Source organism: Vanellus vanellus (assembly GCF_965231255.1).
Source record: "Vanellus vanellus genome assembly, chromosome: 3".
NCBI lineage: Eukaryota > Metazoa > Chordata > Aves > Charadriiformes > Charadriidae > Vanellus > Vanellus vanellus.
Window position 1 is genome coordinate 66,960,192 of NC_138907.1, and position 6,615 is coordinate 66,966,806.

The window sequence follows — 6,615 nt, forward strand, 5'->3', positions numbered from 1 at the left end:
AGAAACTGCAGTTGGTGAGAGACCAATAAACACACTGTAAATTCTGAGGGTTTGCACAAGAAACACTGAGTCGTGAATGACTATTCCAGAAATGGAAAAATAGAGAGTCTCTTGACATCCAAATAGGGTGAGCAGGCAGTGCTCCAACAAACAAATCAGAAGTGGAAAGAGAGAAAAAATGTCTTCTCGGATCCAAATAGTTTTGAAAATGAAAACAGGGATTAAAAAAGAAGACTTAAAACATGGGAAGCTGAAGCCTATTCCCATTTTTTATTGCGCCACTTGAAAGAAAGCTAAATGCAAGCTCTGTCCTGATGAGAAGCAGCATCCTCTGTTTTTCTGCCAGTGTTAGATAAGACCCACTGACGAAGACGGGGCTTAAAATAGGATGGGATTTAAATCAGTGCACAGAAAGAGAGTTCATGCTGCTTCCTCTTCTTTTAAATGCAAGGGCAACTTTTCTAACCAGTGCACATGGGAGGTGCTAGATCAGGAAAATAAGGTTCCCACATCAGCTCTTCCCCATGCCAGTCTGCAAAGCAGTGAGTCTGAAAGAGCAACCGCTGGTGACACTGACAAGTGCTGAACACTACTGCCCTTTGCTAGGAAAAGCAGGAAAACCCCCGAAGGAATCACCTGCACCAGCAGGCACCGGCAATGCAGCCCACACTTGAGCCCTCTGAAAACGTCCCTGGCGCATCACCCTTCTGGGAGATGCTTGAGGGGTTATGGCAGAAACCCAATTACATCTACTTTGGAGAGCTGTTCTGCGTTAGATCCTTTCTGTGGGGCCACTTAGATGAAACATGATAAACACAACAGCTTTAGCTTTAGCCAACACTCCCAACTACAATGCATGCCTAACTAAGCACAGGACTCAAGTGGAAGCACAGAAGACCCAGAATGATGGCTGAAGGTCTCCAAAGAAGTCATCAGTGATAGATCTGTTGGATCTATCCTGTTCTATAGAAGATATCCTGTTCTAGATATCCTATCTAGACCTGTTGGACTAACTGTTATCCAATACTGGGCCTTCGAACTACCCAGTCCAAGGCTCTGGACTGCAGACATCCGCAACAATGGCATTTTTTTTAGGAACAACTACAGGGATGGAAAACAGTAAAACTGCATTACCAAATTTGCTTTTACACAATAGGCTTTAATGACTCTAAACGAATCATAGAATGCTTTTTAAGTATTCCCTAATGTGGGCCAGGAAATGGATTTTCTGCTCCTTGAAAAATACTAGGATTCTAAATGTCTCTTCAGCCCCACTTACAGTGACAGACATTAAAAAAATCCCTCACAGTGAAAATTTTAAAAGTGTTTTTCAGACCAATCAAGACCAATAGGTTATTGACACAAAGTGAATTCCAAAATAAACTCCCCCAATTTTTTTTTCTCTTCCAAAATCAAACCAGAACTCTGACATGTTAAAAAAAAAGAATTCTGATGTTTTTTTCTAAGCTTCATTTTGCTGAAAATTAACGCAAGCGATGCACACGGTCTATTTCATCAGGATGCCTCTTTCTAATGAAAACAAACTTCAATTAAAGTTTCCCAGTTGGCCTAGAAATTTAAGGAGAAAAAACTAGAAATGCTCATAGTGATTCTTCTGTCAGTTGAGAAAATGATAGGTAGTATAAACTGCATAAGACAGATGAAGAGATAGGCAGGCAGATGCCCTCAAACTTAAACACATGCCAAAACAAAAGTCCCGGAGATCTGAAGGGGTATTTCATAGCCTGCCTGTAGTTCTGACTGGTTCCCTAAGAGGAAAGCAAAAATCTGACTGCCTTTTTTACTCTTGTAAAAAAAAATCCTGTCATAATTTTTAAGTGTGTTGATCATAGTTTATTTTTAGATCTGACAAACCATAGAAACATCTCCAAAAATATCCTAAAGAAACACAGTGACCTTTCCAGCTTGGAAAGCAGCGATGTTTTAACATCATCCAAGCTACTGTACAGGCTGAACAAATGTATAAGACCTATAAAAAAGCCTCCCACATTCTCCTATACGCTGTCCCATGAAAACTTCTCCGCTAGGCTGGCAAAAGTAGCCTTAACTTTCAGCTCATATTCAGAAACAGATCAAGGAGTCACCTATTGAAGAGAGGAGCATTGCTCTGAAGAAAGAAAAGGAGGTTCATGGGAACCCAAGCTGAAGGTGGTGAGGAGCGACGCCTGGCTTTACCTCTGTGCTTGGGAGGAGGAAATTCACTCAAAAGCCAAGCAAAAGGGAGAAAGATGGTGACAAGGAACCGAGACTCAGACTGCTGTAGGAATGGGAAAATAATGGTAAGGGAAAGGAGAAAGCTTCCAAAATGAACAGGGATTGTATACACAAATGACGCAAAAGTAAGTGAATAATTTGCAAGGTTCAAAGGGCAGAGGTGGGCAGAGAAGAAAGTTTTACCCCTCGTGCTCTGGTGATGACATGTTACAGCTGGTCAGGCAGAGTGTCACCACTGTCCTATCGTCAACCTGCGGAAGCTATCTATAGCTGGGTATTGCAGCATGTCTAACAATTATCTCAGCCCTCTTGCTTACTGATTCAAAACTTCCTTCCAAGCAAGGGCAGTCATTAGGCAAGAGCATCACAGACCTTGGGTCTGTTTTCACCAGAAGTCTCCCAGCATTGATACTGTTGCTCCCTATCACACAAATTGTGGGTTCTGTACTGTCTTCACCTTTGGAGTTTTCTTCTCTCCACTCTCCCTGTTATTCCCATCTTAGTTCTCCCCCAAACTCTAATGCATTGATTCACTTAGTCTGGGAGTAGCAAATATGCTTTAAGTTCTGCAACTATGTTCCAGCTTGGCTCTTTTGGTAAATATCTCCAGGACAGAACTTCTTGTTACCTTGGCTTTTTTTTTTTTTTTTGCATTTACTTTTTTTTTTTTATACTTAAGTGATGAGAATGTATTGCTCTGTGTTGATCTGCAGGGAAAGCAGGAAAAAATGAAGGAATTTAGAGCAAAAAAGTAACTTTGGTAGTATTTGCTCTGATGGCCTTCAAGAAATGAAAATTAGACACCTCATACATTCATTAACTAATTTGGCTTGAAACACAGCATATGCAGTTTACTTGCTGGAATTATATCGTAATAAAATAACCTTTTTCAAATGTCAAAAGTACATTATGAATCAGCTCTGAATATAAGGTAAAATGGAGTCTCTCCAGAAACAAACCTGTGACCTCTATCACCAGAAACACACATCTATACCTTTTCAACTAAAAGCATGATTCAGTTACACTACAGTAATTATGCTGTCCGTTTATTCTAAACCCTGATGAAGAGTACAAATAGAAGGGCTAACACATCCAGCCAATGTGTTGGATGTCTTAAACCCTCAAAAAGGATTGCTGTAATTTCCCTTAAACTTCAAAATCTTTTGTTTTTTGTTTGTTTGTTTTTTTTTTTTTTCCCTGAAAAGAATAAAGTGGTGAAAACAGAAGAGCCATAGAAAGGGTCTGGAGTTACAAACCACATAATGCTGGTTTTGCTGTTGGTTTTGTCTTTTGTACATGTACTGATTCTTCAAATGTTACGAAACACACACCATGTCCAGAATGAATATCTTGACACTGTACTTCGCAAAACCACTCTAACCAGGGTCTAGGCTTTTACATTGTTAGGTGCCTGTCTTTTTATTCTCTTCTTTTGTAATGCTCACACTTTGTTGCCAATTTCCTCAGCAAATGTTGTAGGAAAAAGCTTTGACAAACCAAAATGAAAGTGCTTTAGGAAGAGTGGGACAGAAACATAGGTATCTTTAAAAGTGATTTATTTGGTATGTTTCCGACTTTAATTCCTTCTATAACTCATGCATCATTGGAACTGAGGGAAAATTTCAAAGTTGCTCTGCATTTATTTAATTTTATCTTTTTCTTTTCGCATTTTTATCTCCAGTTAACTCCCTGAACTTGTAACAACCATCCCTAAGAAAAACCAAGAGACACAAGGTTTCGGCACAAGTTAGCCAAATGTATAAATGTTCTTGTTATCTTAGATGTTTATTGTTTGAACAAAACCAGCCTTGCATTCCTTGAGACTTTCAATATACTTAACATAGTACCTCCCAAAAGCATAAACAAATTCCTTATGTCCTTTTGGAAACTGGACCATTAATTCCCTTTTTGTGTGTATGTTAGGCACACAGTTGTAGAACAGGCATTGAATTTATCAATATACAATACACAAAGTCTGTGGATTTCTCCCAGGTTCCTTTTGATGATAGTTTAACAGTCTAGGAACCACAGATGCACAAAAAAGCACAGAAAGATTTCACCCAAAGGATTGTTTTCCTTCCCTGCCTACTTTCACCATTAAAATCGAAAGCAAAGACCTGCTTGCCATATTTTCCTCTGCATTCTAAAATAACACATTTAGCAAGCAATACACGGCATTGTTATTTCTCATGATAGGTTACAGAAACATAAATGTCATTTTTGCATTTCTGTTATAATTCTTTCTTTTTCTTCGCTTACTCTATCTCATTACAGACCCGTGCACTCAGATCCAGAGGATTTTATAAAAGAAAATGTGCCTGATTCACTCCTTTCGGTTGCTTTCCTGATCAGTAAGTGGTTCCTGAAAATCACTTCATTCTTTCACAAAAAAAAAAAAAAAAAAAAAAAATTGACTAGGTTGTTCAGTGATAAACTCCCCGACACAGATCCAAAAAGCAAGAAACATGTAATGGTTCCATTATGCCCCTCAACACAGCCTGTTGCTGAGCATGGTGGGGCCAGCAAAAAAGGAGACTGGCATCTGAAGGTGCTCAGACCAGGATCACCCAGACTTTACAGACACGTCTCCTCTCTTCTTGCCCACGAGCTCGCCGGTGGTTGAACAGACCTGAACACTGTTTCTCGGTCATAAATCACTTGAAGGCAGTGGGAAGGAAGCTGCCAAGCCCACCTCATCCTTAGCTGCTTCATTTACGCCACTCTCCTCACACACCATTTCCTCCACTTCCTTCTGTGTCCTCCCCCCAACCCTTCACACACAAACACATACGTGCACATCTCTCTTTAGCCCTATTTACCCTTTCCCACTGGAAAGCCCCAGGTACAGGCTCAAATCTGGCACGTGGGTGGGAACCTGACAGGAGGGTTAAGTACCCTTCCACCCTCCTGTCATGCTGTGCTAATCCAAAACCTCAGCCCCGCTCCCTCTGCTCTCACACCTACCTCCCCATCTCTGCCCACATCCATTCTCCTCCTCAAAGCTGCACTGGGCCCACTGGCAAGTCAAGGCGTCTGACAGCCGCTGCAGACCACGGGCTGCAAGAGCAGCTGTGGTCAGACACGGGCCAAGAGAGTAACCCTGCAGCCGGGGCCAAGGCATGAGGAACGCATCCCCCTTCCTCATCCTCGCTGCACAGGACCCGCAGAGAGTCCAGCTACTCATGCATTAAGCAGGCAAAGCAGATTTCACCAAAGGTAATAGTCCCACAAGAACAACCCTTTCCTACCAAGTTGGCAAAACTTTCCTCGACGTGTCCTCTGCCTTGCAAAGACGCTTAGCCTCTGCCTAGCATTTTTTCTTCATTAGCAAATAGCCCTAACATGGGAAAAGCCTTTCGTCAGAACGACAGGGATTTTGCAAATACTGTACAACTCCCACGTGTCATCTTCCGTCCTGAGGGAGGAAAACAATCCAGTCACATTCCCCTTACATCTGGACAGAAAAGCCGGTTGGAATGAATAAGAAAAACAGCGTGGTTTTGAGATGCAGTGAACCATTCAGCCTGTCCCAGCTGCAGAAACCCTCCAGCTCCTTCCTCCAACCAACCCTTTCATTCCTAGCACATCCATGCTTCTTTTGTGCCTGTTCTTCTCCCCCGTAGGGGACTGGCCAGGGTACGCACCTGGAATACAACTCTAGCCTCGGTGGCTTCTTGGGCAGCACAGTCCTTTCCAAACTTCTACTCCCCCCTGTGGCAGCTTGATGGCAAAAAAGAAATACAAAGCACGCTTCCCAAGTCGTGTACTCTGTCGTCACTCTTTGCAAGCTAATGATGAAGAAAAAAAAAAAAAAAGATATGTAAGGCCTAGATGAGGTCACACTAAAAGTACGACAGTAAAATAAGAAAGTTTTTCCCGGGGAATTTGAAATTCAACACTCTGTATCTTGTGAGTGTGAAGAAAAAGATGTGGCTAGTTCATACATGCTTTTAAAACTCACCTGAAATTTTTGTATTACAAAGTTCCTAACTCACAGGATGAACATCGCTTAGGACAGTTTTAGGATTTTCAAATACCTTGCAAATATTAAGTAATGAAAAAAGGCAATCGATGAACTGTCTTTTCATCCCATGTCATAATTGAATCTTCACTAATCATACAGACCTACTATGCTATTAAGGTTAGACTTTTCCACAAGATCCATCACAGGTAACTTCCTCACAAGAAATTCATCACAAATAACTTTCATAGACTCCAATTTTGATGAAGAACTATCGAGGAAACGTAGTTGTTTGAAACAAATGGTCGGCTAAACAACCAACCTAGGTACAGTAAAAGTCTAGCTTGATTTCTATTTAAAACCCTTTAATAAAAATGTTGTAAATGGAGTAATATGCTCAGAACACTTGCTGTTAGTGT